The sequence below is a fragment of the Balaenoptera physalus genome, assembly GCF_965194825.1.
Source record: "Balaenoptera physalus genome assembly, chromosome: 17".
Classification (NCBI taxonomy): domain Eukaryota; kingdom Metazoa; phylum Chordata; class Mammalia; order Artiodactyla; family Balaenopteridae; genus Balaenoptera; species Balaenoptera physalus.
The window spans coordinates 14655271-14676683 of NC_138895.1; positions in this window are offsets into that span (position 1 = coordinate 14655271).

A 21413-nucleotide genomic window follows, 5' to 3' on the forward strand; every position below is an offset into this window, starting at 1 on the left:
TATGATTCCAATTATGTGACATTCTGGAAAATACAAAACTACAGAAACAATAAAGTGATCATTGGCTGCTAGGAGTTTGGGGAGAAGACGGAAGGAAGAATAAGTGAAGCTTAGGAGATTTTTAGGGCTGTAATACTGTTCTATATGATACCATCATGGTGGACACAGTCCATTATTTATTTTTCTAGACCCATAGATGTGTACTAGATTTTTATACATGCCATTTAAAAGTACCTTTTAGGAGGCTGAAGGATTTGAGGAAGGAATGCAGACTATGCCAATGAAACCTGTTTTACAAATGTATGAAACAGCCTCGCTGAAGTAGATGCATGGAATTGGTGCTGATCTCAGTATCTCTGGAAGTGTGTAGAGCCTGTAAGACTAAAGGCAAAAGGAACTACAAATAATTACTGCACTCTTGTTGATAAAGTTGTTTCCTACGGGACTATGGTTGACAATTTTGATGCCGTTAGACTTGTGTACGGGAATGGGAACATACAATAAATACATGGCAGAAGCCAGGTTTCTCCCAGTTGGAGTGGGAAATTACAGGTTAGGAAAGGAAGAGGTTGAATGATCCATGTGGCAATGGATTAGAATTGGAGACATTGGTATACATTTACATTTAGCTTAATGTAGGTACATATAGTTACACATAGAAATATTTATAGATATGTGTATATACACAGGTTCATATAAACACAGAGCATACTTTTTTCTCTGTCAGCTGAGAAGGGCTTAAAGGAATGACAACAAGCACATCCAGCCTGAGATCTTGTTTTCTAGCACATCCTCTAATAAACGGAACAAGTGCTTCATGGAGAAATGACTGATTCTAGAACTGGGCAGAAAATATCCATGATGAACTTAGAGCATCTTGTAGTGCCAGAGAGTAAGGAAATGCTTAAAAAAAAAACCAAAAACAAAACCCTCACACATTGATGGGGTAGGCCAGAGGAGCTGAGGAGACAATTAAAAGAGCTCCCAGTGGCCAAAACTGGAACAATTTGAGCAAAAAATTAAGTAAAGCAGCGTTGGATTATAGCCCAAAGTATAAAATAAATATCCGTGAGTCCATAATAATACAAATAAAATTAATTGGATAAAATGATAAGTGGGGGAGAAGAGACAAATGTCCCATGCAGAAGAATTCCAAACAATTTACGTAGCTACACTGTCCTCAAGGATGTAGCACCCCACTCCTTAGGTGTGGGCTGCACATAGTTTCTTCCATTCAAAGTGTACAGTGTAGAAAGCGGGAAAAACAGGGTAACTTTGTAGTAAATAAACCTGACCACCACTACCTCAGCCAGATGATCAAGGCCAACACAATAGTCATAAATAATGTTGATAATATGTACACTTGATACAATGAAAATGGCACCTTACCTCCCAATAACCCATAACCCCAGTCATGTCATAAGAAAAGCATTAGACAAATCACAATAGTGGGGCATTCTTCAAAATGCCTGACTGGTACTCCTCAAAACTTCCAAGGTCATCAAAAACAAGGAAAATCTGAGAAAGCCTAAGAAGACATGACAACTCACTCAGCTCTCTGCCTCCTGCTGGTCCTGGTGAGGAAGGAACAGAACGGATACCCATTGCCCAAGCTGGGAATTATTGCTCGATCAGCCCGTCCCATGTGAGAAATAGCTGTGGCTATTGCTCAGTTTCTAGGTTACAGAACTTCACACCATGGACCCCAGGAAAGAATGGGGCAAAGATCCCAGAGCGTTTAGGGAACACCAACCTCATGGGAACCAAAACTGCCTGGACGGCAATAATAATAACTGCTGACACTTACTGATAACTTACTATGGGGAAGCTACTCTTCTTTGTGATTTTTATGGATTTACCTCTTTGATACTTATTTTTTAAAAACCCGTTAGGTGCATATATTATTAAATCCATTTTGCAGATGGGGAGACTGATACTAGGAAGTTACAAATGGTTCCTGAATAGAGTTGGCAGTGGAGCTATTGAAGAGAATCCAGGAGTCTGTTTTCATGGCAAATTGAATGCTATAAATTCGCTCACACAGTCATGGAAACCAAATGATCAAAATAAGAGTATCTTATTAAGGGCAAGCAGCAGTTTGAAAGTAGCATAAGATTTTATTTTTGAGAATATCTTATTGTTTTTAATATTCTTTTGCCTTTCTTCTCCAAGAAAAGAATTAACTTATAAATATAAAATTTCTCTAATTTCATTTCTGTTGTCAAATCCGTGAGTAATTTGTGCAGAAACTGGGAGCCCTTTGAGGGGGGGCATCTATACTCACTTTTGTGTTCCCAGTGTCCAGAATATACTTAATAATGTTTTTGAAGTGTTAATATTTTCTAAGAAAATAAGAGCATCTTATGGGGTTAATTTTCATAGGAAGCCCCAGAAATAATTGTTTTCACTAATGAGTCTAATCCAACTACTATATACTTAAGACCTGAGGTTGAATCAATGCTAAGGCCCTTCTCTTATAGTTAGTTGAATAAAATGTCTGAAGCTTCAGACTTGCCTAAACTTCAATTCCCTTTACTGCTGTAGCTTTATTGCTTCTAGAACAACTATCTCTATGTGTTCTCCCACTGGGAGTGCTCTCACATAATTTAGTTCTCCCTTCCCAGAATTACAAATGCTAAAAACTGGAAATGATCTTGTCTGGGGCATGTGAATATATGTGCTCATGAGAAATCAACCCAGCTGGGAATATCCACTCAGGCCATAACTTTAAATCCACTGTGTGCTAAGGCTCTATGATAGAGTGAAGGCTGCATATGCTAACAGAGCCATTGTTTCCCCAAATTTCTGATTCTTATCCAAGCAAACCCACTGTGTTCTAATCTATTATGTTGTCATAAGAAACATGCAACATTACAATCTGGTACATCTCTAAGTGTCTTTAGGGGATTCTTTGTTTCTGTCAATTTCTTGGCTTTTTCCTATAAGTCAGATGGATATAACTACCTAAAGCAGAACTCTTGGGGAAATCTCTCCATGATCAGACTTGTGGGAAAGTTCAGGACCAGGTGGTGTTAAAGAAATTATGATAATTTTCCTCAGATGCCCTTTAAACAAGCCAGCCTCCTGGAATACGAGAGAAATAGGATTTGTGTCCTAGCCCTCGTAAAGCCATGTCTATAACTCTAGGTCTAGAAGGCAGGGTGTGTGTGTGTGTGTGTGTGTGTGTGTGTGTGTTTCTGGTACTTTAGTCAGCAAAAGCAAAATTACTTCAGCACAGGACCTTTCCTCTTAGGTTCTACCTGCTGTCATCCAATGAAACTTTACATATTTACAGTTTTGTCTGTGATTATATAGCTTATCATTATACAGCTTATCATTGTGATTACATAGCTTATCATTCAGTTATATACTGAACCGAACTTGAGTCCACTCGCCTGCCACACAGCAAAGCCAATTTACTGACACCGGCTTGTGGTGAAGGAAAGTACAGCATTTTTTTGCAGGGAACCAAGCAAGGAGAATGGGCAGCTCATGCTTAAAAAACTCAAACTCCCTGATGGCTTTCAGGGAAGGGTTTTTAAAGGCAATATTGGGGGGTGAGGGCTGCAGGGGGCATGACTTTCTTCTGATTGGTTGGTGGTGAGGTAACAGGGTGGTGTTTCAGGAATCTTAATCATCAGCCTTCTGGTTCCCACAGTCTGGTGTCTAGTGCTTGTGGTCAGCACATTGTCACCATCCTCCTCGCTGGTGGCAGGCAGAGGGAAGGGGGGTGGGTGTCTAGTTCCTGCAGAACAACTCAAGGATATGTGTCAGATTGTTATGTATGTCCCTTGAGGAAGAATTAGGACTCTTTTGTCACTGAACTATTGTCATTACTTTTCTTGTTTAACTACTTTTCCTTTGTTTCTGCATTCCCTTACATCCCTAATTAGTAACTGCTTGTACCGGGGCTCTTTGGAACATAGAAGACTAAAGCCTTCTTCTACAAACAAGAAATGGGGAGAGGGGTAGCATGGAGGGGCTTTTGTCCTCAGGAGCGCCCTGCAGAGTCCTGCTAGTTTTTTTAAGGTCTCATGTTGTGTTTCTAAAAATTCAGTTATGTGGGGATTTAGAAGAAACTTTTATGTGACATCCATTTGCTGCAATGCCAGATTAGAGATTTCTTTTTAGGCAGATAAATTTAAATATTGCTTGGCTTTGCACCCTCACATTCACTTCTTCCACCACAGCATTAACATTATAAGAAACTTTATCTCAAGTAGGAAAATGGAAAGTTTTTTTGTTTTTTTTTTTTACAAGAACTTAATCATGGAAGGCTTATTCACAGATGCACATGAATCAGAATATGCCTTCTGATCATGTAGAGAAGTTCATCTCATCTCCCTTAGCATCTTACAAGCTTATGTGAGTCCCAAGTTAAAAGAAAAGACAAATTCTACTGCTGGCCTGGTCTTTTACAAATCTACCCAAACAGATTAGAAAAAAGATCTATCAGTAATCCAAGAGCCCTGGAATATGGAAATTCTCAGATGGCTGCAACTGTGAACTTTCTCCAACTCGCGTAGCTTAGCAGCCAACTGATTCCACCAGGGAAACATCTAAGTACCTGGCTCTTCTCTCTTATCCCCTGCACCCAACTGGTTAGAAAGTTCAAATTAACTCTTTAACATAGGTTTTACCCTTCCATCCAAACTACCATCACCTCAGTCCACGCCTTCCCATCTCTTTTCTGGGCTTTTCCACTGTCTACTTCTATCAGTGCTGATCCAAGTCTTCTTTTCATGGAGTTGCCAGTAACTTTCCTCAGAAAATAAATACAAATGTTACTGAACACAAGTTCATGTGACTGATGCACGGTGAGGCCAAATAAACCAAAACGTTGGAGTTCAGAGCAGAGAAAGGTTTATTGTAGGGCCAAGCAAGGAGAACTGGTGGGGCATGCCTCAGATAACCCCAGACTCCCCGAAGGGTTTCAGCAAACCATTTTCAAAGACCAGGTGAAGCGGGGTGGGGGTGGGGTATGTTGCAAGGCGTGTAATCAGCTCATACACAAGTCTCTGATTGGTTTATGTTGAGGTCACAGGGCATCATTATTCCTTAGGTGCCAGTAGGTCTGGGGGCTCATGATCATCAAGTAGTTAATTTCTTCCCTTTTGGTGGTGGTTTCAGCATCTGTAAAACAATTCAGGACGTGTGCACCAGATATATTATCTAGGTACTTCAGAGAGGAGCTACAGCAGAGGATAAGGGGGAGGGTCCATCCCGGAAAGACCCCATAGGGTCCTGCTCGGTTACACAAAAAACAAAAACAAAAATTAACCATGTTACTTCTCTAAGAAACACTCTTAGCAACCTGTTGTCAATGCCTGTCATGACTCTCAATTTCAGGATCTTGTGTGTCTCCAGAGACAAAGTGGAGGTACTCTGTGACTCAGAGCCTGGGGCACTTTTCTGGAATGTCCATTCAGCCACAATTCAGAACCAACATATTGCCTGCCTCTTGGGCATCAGGCATAGTAAATTTTCCTTGATAAATTATAATTTCACATATTATCAGATTAAAAACCATAACAAAAAATTAAAGCCGATGAAACAGATGACTGCAGGTAAATTTGACTTTTTCACCGGGAAGCCTTAAGCTACAGTCTCAGGCTCCCTCGAGCATGGAAGTGCCCTTCCTGTACTGTTAGCAGTACTTTGGAAAATTATAAAAACAAATTTCTCCACTGGGACCTCAAAGTTCTTCAAAATCGACTCAGATTACATTTCCATTGTCGTCTATCAGCTTTCCACTGTTTTACAGATATAAAACAGAGCCTTGCACAAAGTTCAGCCCTGTAGGTGTTGTGAAATCTGCTTTCAATGTCCTTCACCTTCTCTTTCTGAGACTCACATTCATTCTTCAATATTCATTTCCCATATCACTTCCATGGGAACTTATTTTAATTCCCTCAATCCAATTAGCTGCTTGCTTTTTGTCTCACAGAAAAAACTTGATCACAATTTTTTTGCAGATTTGTGTCAGGAAGAATTGTGACAGACCTGAGGGCAGTTGGGGCAGAGATTCGCTCATATCCTTTATAGTGAACTCTTCTAGGTTGTCTGTGCTTTTCACATCTCTGAGATGTTTAAGACTTTTAATAGTGCAAATGATTCTTTTCGGGAAATACAAACAAATTGGGTCCTTGTGGAACGTATTCAATAGTTGACTCTTGTCCTGTGGATAGACCAGTGTTACATGGACTTATAGATGTGTTTTAACATTCCTTGTTGACTATATTTGTATAGTTTTTTAAAAAAATTATGCTCTGAACTGATTGTAACACCTTACTGATTCCCTTATTAATTAAGAAATTTAATAAAATCTTTTACATTTGCTCATTTTACATTTTTGAGAGCCGTGCTTTTATCTTTTAAAAAACACTATCCTGGACTTCCCTGATGGCACAGTGGTTAAGAATCTGCCTGCTAATGCAGGGGACGTAGGTTCAAACCCTGGTCCGGGAAGATCCCACATGCCGTGGAGCAATGAAGCCCGAGTGCCACAACTACTGAGCCTGTGCTCTAGAGCCCGCGAGCCACAACTACTGAGCCCACGTGCCACAACTACTGAAGCCTGCGTGCCTAGAGCCCGTGCTCTGCAACAAGAGAAGCCACCGCAATGAGAAGCCTGTGCACCACAAGGAAGGGTAGCTCCCGCTCGCTGCAACTAGAGAAAGCCAATAATAAATAAATAAATTGGAAAAAAAAAACAACCACTATCCTTTAACATGCATATACTTTAGTATTATAATTGCCATTTCTTCCACTAAATTGCAGTTTCCTGAGAAGCTTGATTAGTGCTTAATACATGTTAAGCAAAAGCAAAGAATAACTGCATTCATTTTGTGCTTTTGGATGTAACCAGAAATAAGGAGAGTCAGTAACTCAGTTGTTCATCACATTTTTAAAAGTACAGACCTCTCTTGAGAATCTATTGAAAGTGTGAAACTTCTTACCAGAAAAGTGCACTTATGTGTAGACAAACAACACAATTGTAGGGGAGCAGAATTTACCACCTCAAAATACGTGTCTTCTGCATAAGGGTTATTTTAGGCTGGTTATTGTTTAAGAAACAGCAGACATGGGAGGAGCTCTGAAAATCAAAGAGAAGTTACCCTTTTGTAAGAGCCATTTACGGTACAAGGAAAGCCTCCGTTTATGAGTGTCTCCTTCCCTGTACGAGGAAGAGGGGAATGACCTTATCTCTAGACACTCTTATCAATGGCCAAGGCAAGGACTTAAATCTGCCTAACAACCTCACCCTAGTTTCCTGTGCTTTTCGTGGTCACCTCCCGTAACGGACTCCTGTTCCCTCAACATCTTCTTTTGTCTTCAGCTGAAGATAGTTTTAAGATGATGACCTTGCACACTTGGGCAAGTTACTGTTTTCCTGGATCTCTCCCATGTTGTATAGGAGATACACATGTTATTAAACTTGGGTTTTCTCCTGCTCATCTGTCTTATGTCAATGTGATGATGAGACCAGCCAAGGAACTTAGAAGGGAAGAAGGAAATTTTTTCCTCTCCAACACAGTGCATGTAATTTTAGTGATTTAATGGTATTTCCAAGTTCATTCAGGCCCCACCCGCCTGTTAAAAACAGCTTTAAACGCTGTGAGTTGTTTAAGCTTTGTAAAGTGAGCCACGTCGGAACTCCATATCCTCCGTTTTATCGCTTCAGCTAAGAAAAACAGTTCAGCAAAACAAAACAGCAGATTCTGTCTCACTTTATCATCACTGTGTTATAATAGTCATAACAGCAAACATTCTTTAGTTTATGGCAGAGAAGCTTTGAAATATTCCTATTCTGAGCCAGTTCCTCCACAGTTGCTTAAGAACAAGTGACTAACTATAATTCAGATACATGGATAAAGATGATACACGCAGAATATGGATGCCATAAAAAAATACAAAGAGCTACAGCTTTTGGAAAGAAATCAAATAGCCAGTTAGAAAAAGGACTAGGGACATTTGCCTTCTCAAGATGTTTTATTTTTGTGAGAAACATGTTAGGAGTTGATGAAATAAAATTCATATTTTGAGGCAAGACAAGAGAAAATTAAATAAAAATTTGTTTACTGCCTGTTTGGGCCTCCCCTCTCCCCTCTGGTGTGCATCTGCTTTACACCTTAACCAGACCTCCCCAGTGGCAGAAATACCTGCTCAACCATAAAGAGCAACGTTCTCCTAACGTCAACGAGACAGCTCCTTAAAAGATAACATTCCTTCTTGATCTTGTAAGGGGCCACGTGAGGCTTAGCTCTGGACGGTGTAAAATGTCAATAATACGTCAATGTACTGCCCTCTGTCTCCAAAATGTACGTCAATAATACGTTAATGTACTGCCCTCTGTCTCCAAAAACTTACATAACTGTGCTTTGACTTCTAACAGGCGGAACAATTCTCGCTGCTTTCTGTGATGCTCTTCCCTGGTTATAATCCTCAAATTTACCTAAAGCAAAGTTTTCCATTTCTTTCTCAGATCGACTGATTAATTTTTTGTTGACACTTGTAGTACCAAATGTGTGACTGAGCCTCCAATAAAAGTAGTGACAACTAGGCAACTTGAAGGGACTGATCAAATGTATGGTCCTATAAGATCAATGATTGTAATAGTGTAACTCTGGATATGGGAAGAAGCAACAAGGGGAACCCTTTCCAGGACCATTACAGACTAGTAAGACAGGCAGCCCAGAGGCTTTTGGCTACTATTGACATGGCCTAGTCCAGTAACAGCACACTGGCCCATCAGTGAAATCCTTGCCTGACCTGGGAATAAGCATTCCTAGCACCATGAGACAAACTGGTCATGAAATACCTCCCAAATCTTGGTAGAAATTAAGACCAAAAGGGAGGGGATTATAAAATAAAGAATGTTGCCCACCACCCAGTTCTACAAGAATCAAGTCATTAGCCATGGCAGTTGCTGACCTATAGCACACACTGAAAGGGATTCAGGGTGAAAATCAGGATGAGGCACTCTGTGCTCTAGGAAAACTGGCAGAACTGGCCCTTGGATAGTTGCATATTTTCAGGAGAAAATTTTATGAGCCCAGTTTTTCCTATCTTCCCATACTTAGAAAAGCATTAAAGCCATTAACTAAGATATCTGTTCTTCGAGACTCATAATAACCTTCTATCAAAATGTGTGGCTCATTGCACACACCCCTTCACCAAAATCACATATATACTGGCTTCTCCCTCTACTCTTTGGAAGCCCTCAGAGCTTTCTGAAAGACTGTTACCTGGGTTAAACTCCTCAGATTGGGGTTTCCCTGGTGGTGCAGTGGTTAAGAATCCACCTGCCAATGCAGGGGACACAGGTTCGAACCCTGGTCCGGGAAGATCCCACATGCCGTGGAGCAACTAAGCCTGTGCGCCACAACTACTGAGCCTGTGCTCTAGAGCCCGCGAGCTACAACTACTGAGCCCGTGTGCCACAACTACTGAAGCCCGCGTGCCTAGAGCCTGTGCTTCACAACAAGAGAAGCCACCACAATGAGAAGCCTGCGCACCGCAACAAAGAGTAGCCCCCGCTCGCCGCAACTAGAGAAAGCCTGCGCGCAGCAACGAAGACCCAACACAGCCAAAAAAATTAAAAAAAAAAAAAAAAAAAAAGGAAATCCTCAGATTGGCTTGAATAAAATTTTCCATTTCTTTCTTAGACCTATTGATTAATTTTTTTTATGGACAGGATTCTATGTACACTGTTCTGGGAAGTTACATTATCTGGTGAAGAAGAAAATAAAAGCCAAGTCTCCTAGCTAACTTAGAAATATAGGCTCTGCTCACTATTATTACCTCAACATGATATTCTTGTTTATAAAAATGAATATTTAACATCCTAGGGAGACTCTTAACCAATATAATTGGATAGTAACCCAAAGCTTACTTAATCATTCTCCTTATTTTCAAAGAGAATGCTTAGTTATAGTGGAATAGATAAGATTCATTCCTTTTTGTTGGAAAGGAATTCTATATTGTTAACTTTATGCAGTATTTATATGGTGTTCTTACTTTTTACTTCCTTTGACTAAAATGAAATGAATAAATATATACTGAACTTCATCCTGAGCATGGCAATTTGACGTCATTTTCTGTTTTTGAATTAACTTTCTTGGTATCTGTGGAGCTGACTAGCAACAGTTCAAGGGAATGCAACAGCCCTGCTTGCGGAAAAATCATGCCCAGGAAGCAAACACCATTTTAAGGCATTTTGGAAGTAATATAGTCCATTGAAAGTGATTTCATGTACTCGCTGTTATGATCCAATTACAGTTCTCTTTAGCAAAATCTATAGCTTTAGAGCTTATTAAATCATGTATGTTAGTAAAGCCTATTTTCAAATTTTGATGCTTTTTTCTTAATCGAGTTAGGATCTATCAAGTCGCTTATTGAGTTCTGATTTAAATTGCTATGGTCAGGGCTTCCCTGGTGGCGCAGTGGTTGAGAGTCTGCCTGCCAATGCAGGGGACACAGGTTCGAGCCCTGGTCTGGGAAGATCCCACATGCTGCGGAGCAACTGGGCCCGTGAGCCACAGTTACTGAGCCTGCGCGTCTGGAGCCTGTGCGCTGCAACGAGAGAGGCCGCGATAGTGAGAGGCCCACGCACCGCAATGAAGAGTGGCCCCCGCTTGCCGCAACTAGAGAAAGCCCTCGCACAGAAACGAAGACCCAACACAGCCATAAATAAATAAATTTAAAAAAAATTATTAAATTGCTATGGTCATTTCAAGGACTATATTCAAGGACAGAATATAAATTAGATACTATTTATTCCTCAGTGCCTTCTAATACTTGGTGAGCCAATGAAAGGATCCTCCTTCCTAGATAGTTTGCTAAGCATTTATAAGAATAGAAAAAAGTTAGTAGTACCTCTATTTATATACATAGTCAGCCTATTAAAATTTTATTTCTATTTCCTCCTCTCTCCTGATGAGTTCAAGGAAAATCAGTGAGATTTTTCTCAGCCTTGGGAGAGGGTGAGGAGGGTGTTGTTTTTTTTAGATGCCTAGGATATAGCAGAGATATTCAGATAGGCAATCAGCTGATCCTCCAAGTGTGGATCAAAGGTCACTTTTCAATAAAAGGCCTCATGAAACAGATATTCTCATGGATATTCATTCTTTGTTCTTCTTCAGCCCAGACCCATTATTCTTTTTCTTCATCTTCTTTCGCTTTTTTGGGGAAGTTGCCTTCCAGATTAGCCTCTTCTCTCAACACTTACGTAATTGTTGCAATAGTTACAGTGATATGTTCTCGTTAGGTGAATAACCAACCGACTAATTACATGAACTATTGCGGTATTTGGATAGTTGAGCATTTTATTGTCCCCTTCTTGCCCCTTTGTTTTTCAAGTATTCTTAGATTTCTAATTGCTGGCTGTGTGTAATTTTGTTATGTGAGTTTTCCAAGTACTATATTAACAGCTCTTATCTATGTTCCCTTTTATACCTCTTCCCTTAAGAACTGCCTCCAAACTCATGTTTTCAATTGATATGTTATATTTAGGTGGTTCTCAAAACTGCAGGGTTATGGACTGAATTGTGTCTGCCCCAAATTTATGTGTTGATTTCCCAAATCCCAGAACCTGAGAATATAACCACATTGAGAGATAAGGTCTTTAAAGAGATGATTAAGTTAAAATAAGGCTGTGAGGGTCAGGGTCTAATCCAGTAGGACTGGTCCTTATAAGAAGAGGAAGAAACACCAGAGTGTACGATACAGACAAAAGGCCACGTGAGGACACAGCTAGAAGGTGCCCACCTGCAAGTCAAAGAAAACCCCTCAGAAAAAAACAATGCTATGCTATCATTTGAACATGTCCCCCCAAATTCCCACGTGAAATCCTAATCCCCAAGGTGATAATATTAGGAGGCAGGGCATTTGGGAGGTGATTAGGTCATGAAAGGGATGAATGGGATTGGTGCCCTTAGAAAAGAGACCCTGGAGAACTTGCTTGCCCCTTGCACCATGTGAGGACGGAGGAAGAAGTCACAGTCTGCAACCCAGAAGAGGGGGTTCACCAGAACCCAACTGTGCTGGCACCCTGATCTTGGACTTCCAGCCTCCAGAATTGTGTAGTTACAGTGATAGCAGCCTGAATGGACTAAGACACCTGCTGATACCTTGATCTAGTACTGCTCATCTCTAGTACTGTGAAAAAACAAGTTCCTGTGGTTTAAGCCACACAGTCTGTGGTATTTTGTCATGGCAACTCTAGAAAACTAATACTAATAATAAGCTGTAGCTTTACATTTCTAGAAATCTTCCGAATATCTTCAACACCTCCCAGTTCAATTCCAGATGATTTCTACATATTTGGTATGGTCTTTAGCATTATCTTTTTCCCAATGAGGCTTGAAATTCCTGAGCACCTCTTCTGACTGGTATCCTGAAATACAATCCTGACACTAACCACCTGGTTTAACCTGTGTCACATTCCACAGGTTAAAGGGCGTGGCCCCCAACAGAACTATCCTCACTTCAAACACCAGCCACACTTTAGGGTCTCCAGGTTACCCACACTTCTGTTCAATTGGATACAACTCAGCAGTTCTTAGGATTCCCTCAGGTTCAATAATTTGCTAGAACGACTCAGAGAACTCAGGAAAGTGTTATGATTACAGCATTATTATAAATAATTCAAATCAGAACCAGCCAAGTGAAGAGACACATTGGGCAAGGTCTAGAAGGGTTCCTGATGCAGAGTTTCTGTGCCTTCTGTCTATGGAGTTAGTATTCATCACTTTCCCACAATGGCTTCACCAACCAGGAAGCTCCACGGAGCTTCAGCATCCAGAGTTTTTACTGGGATTTCACTATGCAGGCATGATTGATTGAGTCATTGGCCACATGACTGAACTCAATCTCCAGTCCCAACTTTCTACTCACATGGTCTGTTCTTTCTGGTGATCAGCCCAAAACCTGAGTCACCTCATTTCTTAGCATAAATTCAGGTGTGATCCCACAGGCTCATGAATAGTAAAGATACTCCTATTACTTAGAAAATTCCAAGGATGCAGAGTCTTCCTTCCAGGAAACAGGGATAAATGCCAGTCAAGTTCTTTATTTTACAACTGCAATCTTTGACTTTATTCTTATTTTGTGACACAATACTCAATTAGTTACCATATTGAACAGTTTCTTAAATAATCCAGTAATTCTCAGACACTGTTTCTTATTTCCAAGCTACTTCAGACTCTATTATGCCTTGCTTAGACTACTGCAATGGCTTCCAAAATAGTTCTTTCTCTTTCAGTTTGCCACTGTCCCTATTCTAAACACCACAGTCAAATTAATTTTCAAAGCAAATTTTCAATTGTTTTGCTACATTTCCAAAAACTCTCTGCTTTTCAAAAATAAATCCTGTTTTTTCAATCAAAGTTTTCTATCTGACCTTGCCACACAATTACAGCCTTAACTTGAAAATGAACTACTACTTAATTTTTACAGACACATTATAATTACCTACAGGCAACATAGTATAGTGTTTACTGGAGTGAATTTAGAATCAGATAGATCTTGATTCAATAAGAAAGATTGAATTTATTTACTAGCTGTTTCACCTTACTCAAGTAACTTAACCTTTCTGTGCCTTGGCTCTCTATTTTATTAAATGGATATAATGCTTACTTCACAGGAATACTTTAGAGATTAAATGATTCAAGATATTTATTGGAGTGTCTGGCACTAAGAAAAATATCAACCACCAGGAGCTACTTTTATTTTTATTTTCTTCCTCTTTCTCCATCCCCACAGGGAGGTTTCCTATCCATCTTGCTATATCCAATTCAGAGATTTCCTCCTTTCTGAAGTTCTTCTTAATCCCCCCCCCCCAAACCAACCAGATGTGAGTTCTTTCTTTCAAACTGCATAGCACTCTCAGTTCCTTGCAGGTAATTTTCATGATGTTTTGTTTATAATGTCAATGTTATAATGTCCTTATTCTGCCCCCTCACAACGTTGGGTTATATGGCCATTAGAGGCAAGGGTTTTCCTATGCATCTTAAATTTCCCATGGCTCTAGGCACAGTCCTCAAGCTTGATGGTCATTGTTGGATTGAGTCATCTGTAATTTAAAATTTGTGAAAGACTTTTTCATATGAAATGCATTAACGTAAATGTTAGAACTAAAAAATCCAGGAGTATCTCATTCTCTTATAGTAATAAAGATTTTTTCTTTCCTTTTTTTCCTGTAATAGTATAGATAATGTCACAATTTTTCTGTGAATCTTTTGCTTTAAATACATACATACCCGTAAACAAAAGAGCTATTTATTTTTTAAAATTTACTAGATATATGGCTTTATTTCTAATTTTCAAAATAAAGTTTTAATTGGGAGGATAATATGCACCCTTACAGATGCAAAAATAAGATTTTGAGAAGTTAAGTGAACTTTCCTAGGTCGCTTAGTAAGTGAGTGGCACAGCCAGATCGCAAATGCAGGTCCATCTGACCCTAAAACCCATCCCATTTCCAGCATTCATTATATTGCCTCTTGGCAAAATTCCTACATACTGCTGTACAACACATGTAAAGGAAACAGCCTCTAGGCTAAAGGCTCAGTTAAACTTCTCAAAACAAACAAGTCAGGAGAGTGAGTGACAAAATAAAAACAGAAATGTGGTAATGCTTCCCAGGGCTCGCAGTGATATTGTGTGGACATGAAGTGATTAAATACCTGCACCCTATAAGAAAGGCTGAATTCACTCTGGGAACACAGGACTCATGTCTTGGGCATAGCCTTGGCTGACAGCCAAGCTGGAGGAACTCTAACACAATGGAGATATTGATTGAAAACCATCTCTGAGTTGGAAGCACTGAGTTCAGTTAGAACACATAGGAAGGAGACTGGCTTTCTTCGGATGGTAATTTGGTAAATATGATTAATATTGATGACATTTTACGCAAGGTAGCTGAAGCTTGTGAATTGCTGGGCCAGTTACAACAACTATGTCTATCTCTCTGGTTATAAGCATGTTGAGTCTATGTCCCGAAACATCTAAAATTCTTTTTGAGCAGTGTTAGAGATCCATTGGGATAGGGCATGTCTACTTCCCAGTCAAGTCATTGGGAATCATTTATGGTTAGATATGCATGAATGAATACTAGAGCAATGAAGTAAAGATACACTTGCGATTGGCACACTCAGACACTGGAAGATAACCCTTGTCTATGAACGTTATGGACTCCAGGGGCTGCCATGAGGCAGGCGCAGCTGCTTAAGTGCATATAAAGTCCATCCCAGGAACTGACCATTTGGGACTTCCTAGGCGACTGAGACTGAACTCTTGAGATAGCAACAGTCACCCCGTAGACATTTAGGCTTTCCCTGACCAGCAAATAAAACTCATGTCCAATGCTGGAGGTCCTAATTTCAATCTAAGTAAACCCAAGGGTATTTTCTCCTGGGGTTATGTGAGTGTGAAGAGGTTCTCATGCAAAAGACAAACCCATTAGAAACTGCCTCTTCCACTTAAATCAAAATGAAAAGTTTGCATAGTTAGACAAGTAGTACAGACTCTACCTCTTGACTGGATGTCAAGCTGTCCAGTGACTGTGTATTCAACTAATTCTTCCTAGTGAGCAAACAGAAGTGTGTTTGTATAAGGAACGATGCAGGTGAAGCTAAAACAAACCATTCTTATTTCACTTCACAAATATTATCTTTGTCTCGCAATATTTTCTTGCAACATTATTATATACTAATACTACTTGAACGACATGATTTAAATTTATGTCCTAAAAATAGTCTGTAAGTACTGAGTTATTTTATACTATGCTTAGACCACTCAACTTATTCTTTTCTCTCTTGTACAGGCTTTTATTCTATCTAAATTCCTACTTAAAATCCTTGGTTAACTCTATTGACTATGGGAAAATCTCATTCTCTTTTAAAATATATTTGTTTTTGGAGAGTCATAAAATTCTTGTTGGATTTCCAGTTTTGACAATGCGACACAGAGACAGTTCTACATTTGAATATCTCTTGAAGATTACTCCTAACACCAAGAGAAACACACATACACACAACATAGACAAAATTAAAGACGTTTGTAGAGAGTTGGGGAAATAGGATAAATAAAATTAATTCCTCACTTAACAGCCAAGAGTCAACCTTTGTTTTAAAAGCCGATGAATCAGGTAATTAAACTGTGTTTTTTTAATGTCGTAAAGCTAAATACTATGAGAACCAAGAAAGTAATATGATCAACTATTACATAGGTGGTGGCTGGAAGAAAGAAAAGGAAGGCAACAGAAAGCAAGTAGGAGATGTTCATTTCTTGTGGCCTCATACTGGATAGTCAGTTGATACCTATCAAAATAAATAAAAGATTAAATATATTATATTAAATTATAGTTAGAGAAGTAACTGCTAAGAGTTACTTCGTGTTTTTGCTGAATTCCTTTTAGGGTGCATTGTTCGTCAGCAACTACAGTGGCTAATGATTTAATCCTTGTAGAACCAAACAATGAGCAACATTCTTTGTTTTACATACATATACACACACAGAGTGGGAAGACCTCGAAACATATGACTTAAAAAGAGAAGGCATAAGACCAATAAATTTGGTCCTAAAATGAAAAATAAGAACACAAGCAACGGGTTCAGAAAAAAATATCTACTACACATATAATAACAAAATGACCACTTTTCATTATATAAAAATGCTCCATAAATCCATGTTTTATTTATTTATTTTTTTGGCCGCTCCACACTGCTTGCAGGATCTTAGTTCCCCAACCAGGGATTGAACCCGGGCCACGGCAGTGAAAGCGCTGAGTCCTAACCACTGGACCGCTAGGGAATTCCCACATAAATCCACATTTTAAAATCTAACAGCTGGATCAAGAAAAATGATAAAAAACAAGAGAAGATAATGGGGAGATGAGTAGATAAAATTTACTACATATTAAATAGCAAATTATATAGTGTATAGTAAATGACATGGTATCATGAATATCATATAATTTATAGCATAGTGTGTAGTAAATGACATGATATCACAAATATTATATAATTTATAACACTATGAGTAAAAGAAAGTCAGGTGAGGGAGATTGAGAGACATGAGTATCCAAGGGGAAGTTGCAGTATTACATAGATTACCAGGGGGGCTTCATTGAAGAGGTAAAATTTGAGCAAAGACTTGAAGAGGGTGAGGTTAGCCAAGTGGATAGCTAGTTGGGAGAGGCAGAGCTGCCAGGACAAACTTCCTAAAGCGTGATCTCTCCTGGCATGGGTTCAAGATGCGAAGGGGCCAGAGGGACAGTGGGGGAGAGAGCAAGGGAAGGAGCAGCTGAAGCTGAGGCCAGAGGTGTAAGGGTGCAGGTGGGCACCTTACGGGAGCATCTGGGAGTCACTGCAGGAAGGCAGCTTAACTCAGTGGAAGGGATGATGGATTTAGGTGTTCAGCTCTGGCTGTGGGATTTAAAAGTGACAGTAGGGAAGCAAATGTAGAAACAAAAAATACAAATGACTCTAAAAGTCAAATTAAGAGAAATACAAATTTAAATAATGGTAATAAACCATTGTCCTTCATCAAATTGGCAAAGATTAAAAAAAACCCAACACAATAAATGACTATGGCCAAGGAGTAGAGAAGCAGGCACTCTTTTACTTTTCTGGTCAAGTTAAATTGGTTTGAGAGCAACTAGCAAAATAAAAAATGCACCACTACTTTGATTCTACAATTCCATTTCTATCATATCCTATTGGTTTAGCAAAAAAAAGTCCTAATGGTGTATGTATATAATTATGCACACATACACACACACATATAAATAAGGACATTAACTGTGTCAGGAAATGTTGGAATTATTCAAAAAGTGTATGAGATTGGTAAAGTAAGTTACAAAAATATATACAATGGAATATTATACTTTTAAGAAGTTATGATTACTCTGATATATTTGGATTTCTTTTTACTAGTTTTGTTGTGTGTGTGTGTGTGTGTGTGTGTGTGCATCTTATTTCCACACTTTTCCTTTGTTTCTCTTCATCCTCTTTTCCTTTTCTCTATTAAGTTAATCTAGTTTTCTTTATTACTCCCCAACCAACCATGAGTTTGGAAATTATCCACTCTATTTCTGTCCTTTTAGTGGTTTCCCTTAAAATCTCCATTAGTCTAAAATGGTCTCTACTCTGCTCCAACGTACAAGTATTTGAGAACACATGACAGTAATCATCACTTCTTTCCCTTCTTCCTTTTAGTCTGTCATACTTATAAACATACTTATGGTATAAATCAGATTGTTCTTACTGCCAGTGTTTGGATCACTAATTCACCTTTGCTGTATATGCTGATTTGACCTCATGCTTTCTCGCGTGGTTGTGGATTTAAGGTTGAGAATGAATCTTCTGCAGGGGCTGTTTGTGGGCTGTGGGCTCTGACTGTGTTCCCAGAAGGTAGTTCTGCTTTGGATTCTGCCAGTACCTCTGGGTTTCACGTGTCTCAGACAGATTTTATGTTAATGTTTGGCCTTAGGGTGCCAGCTCCACACAGGCTGAATATATATGAGCCACTCTATCCCATATGGAAATGGCTGGCTTTCAATTTCATGCTGGTGCCTTTTTCTTTTGTCACTGGTGGTCCCAGGTGGATGGCAAGATTCCCTGGTCCTGTACTGGGCTGATGTATGGATTGGATTTTTTCCTAGCTCTTTTTGAAACAAAGCCAAGCATGCCTTTTGAGGAATTCTGCCTGTACACAGAATTCCCTGCATCAATTCTCTTTCCCAAATCGGCCAGTCAGTGATGATATATCACTATCTCCAGGCCATAGCAGGTAACTCCTTCCAAAACTGCTGTAGACTATATCATAATCTCACAAGCACGCACACACACACACAGCCTGGATAGTAGTCCTTTGTCTTGGCTTTTTAGAAGCCTCAAGTGCTGATTATTTTGTCAAAAGTTCCTTTTTAACAGTTATAACATGCCAACTGCTCCATTCTTTTTCTCAACTTTGCAGTTCAAATTTTCCTATTTGTTACATATGTTGTCTTTTTTCAATGATGGTACATTTCCTTCTATGGTCAATCATTTATTTTATTTTATTTTTTAATTTTTATTGGAGTATAGTTGCTTTACAATGTTGTGTTAGTTTCTACTGTACAGAAAAGTGAATCAGCTATACATATACACATATCCCCTTTTTTTTGGATTTCCTTCCCATTTAGGTCAGCACCGAGCATTGAGTAGAGTGCCCTGCGCTATACAGTAGGTTCTCATTAGTTATCTATTTTATACATAGTATCAATAGTGTATATCTGTCAATCCCCATCTCCCAATTCATCCCACCCCCCTCCTTTCGCCCTTAGTATCCATATGTTTGCTCTCTACATTTGTGTCTCTATTTCTGCTTTGTAAATAAGATAATCTATACCATTTTTTTCAGATTCCACATATATGCGTTAATATATGATGTTTGTTTTTCTCTTTCTGACTTACTTCACTCTATGACTCCTTAACACCATACACAAAAATTAACTCAAAATGGATTAAAGACCTAAACGTAAGGCCAGACACTATAAGACTCTTAGAGGAAGACATAGGCAGAACACTCTTTGACATACATCGCAGCAAAATCTTTTTTGACCCACCTCCTAGAGTAATGAGAATAAAAACAAAAATAAACAAATGGGACCTAATGAAACTTAAAAGCTTTTACACAGCAAAGGAAACCATAAACAAGATGCAAAGATGACCCTCAGAATGGGAGAAAATATTTGCCAACAAAACAACTGACAAAGGATTAATCTCCAAAATATACAAACAGCACATGCAGCTCAATATCGAAAAAACAAACAACACAATCAAAAAATGGGCAGAAGACCTAAACAGACATTTCTCCAAAGAAGACATACAGATGACCAACAAACACATGAAAAGATGCTCAACATCACTAATTATTAGAGATATGGTCAATCATTTATTTTAAATGTAAGCCCATCTTTGGTGAAATTTACTTATGTGCAACTGCTGTGAATTCTGAGTTGTTGAAGCATTTCTACATACTTTCTGCATTCTTCCTGAGCCTAAGATCTACACCAGTTATTATGTTACTTCCTCCGTGTGAGTTTCCCAAACCACAGTATAGTACAAATTCACACCTCGCTCCTGTACATTTTATTGGCTGGGATTTTAAATTTCCCTTCTGTGCCTCCCGGCAGTTCCTGAAAATATCAAATTCCTTAGATAGTAGGTAGAATTTTCTAGTTCCAGTTTCACAGAAGGTGCCTTCCCTCAAGACTTCTGGGTTTATTCAGGGCCCTCTGTGATTTATCCTGTCCCTTCTCCCACAATCCCCAGACTGTGTCTCCTGACTCAGCTTAGGTCCTAAAACCCCACTTCTCAAGGGCCTTTATCCAGATGCATAGCTATAGCCTTAGGTTTGCATTCAATCTTCGCTTATGCATTGAAGAAATTTTTTTTTTCTTTCCTTCTTTTGATCTTGCCTACATAATTAAAATTAATTTCTTAGTCTCTTTTATTCAACATTTCTATTAGTTTGGAGGGGTGCCAACTGTGTGGTTTCTACCTTCCACAGTGCCTAGAAATAAATGAAAGAGATGAGATCTTTCCAGATCTGAAAGTGATAACACCCAATCTTGAGACAGAAATCTTAGTACATTTACCTGAAATCTAATTTTTAACCTAAAAAACAGAAAAAAAATGAAGAGAAAAGAACAAAGTAATAAATATCTTCTAAACTGAGGTAACCAATGACTTCTTGCTTAGATTATTGTACAAGGTGGAATATGAAATCATTTGTGAATCTCGGCTGGGAAAATTTATTTAGCTCTTACTATGTGCCAGGCCCTGTATTAATCCCACTAGGCTCAGACTATGTAAGCAACTTGATAAATATCATACACTCAATTAAATATTTGTGCTGAGATTCAACACCAGGTATAACTAAACTGTACTTTTCCCATTTTAATGTTTATTTTCAAGCCTGGGAGTCCACAGACACATTCTGAGAATCCAACAATGTGTAAGTTATAAATATCAACTACAGCAATAATTCACAATAGAAAGTCATTTTTGTGGAATACACTTTCCTTCAGTCAACCTTTCTATAACTAGGTCTGAGGAGCCTTGATAGTAGTGAGACAGGAAGAGGGCAGGGCACAACCTTTAAAAGAATGACAACCACTGAAGACAGGACATTAAACTGGTTAGAACCAACTAGGTCCAAGATGACGGGCGAGTCGACTTCCACTAGACCTTAAGCCTCATTATGTGCTCATTGTACTATATTAGCATACGCTAAATGACACACCCACAGGTGCCATGGCAGTTCCAAGGATGACCACAAAAGGCCAAAAAGTGGGCGGTGGCTCAATTCCTGGAAATGCCCGCCCCTTCCCCAAAATAGTTGGAATAATCCTCCCACTCATT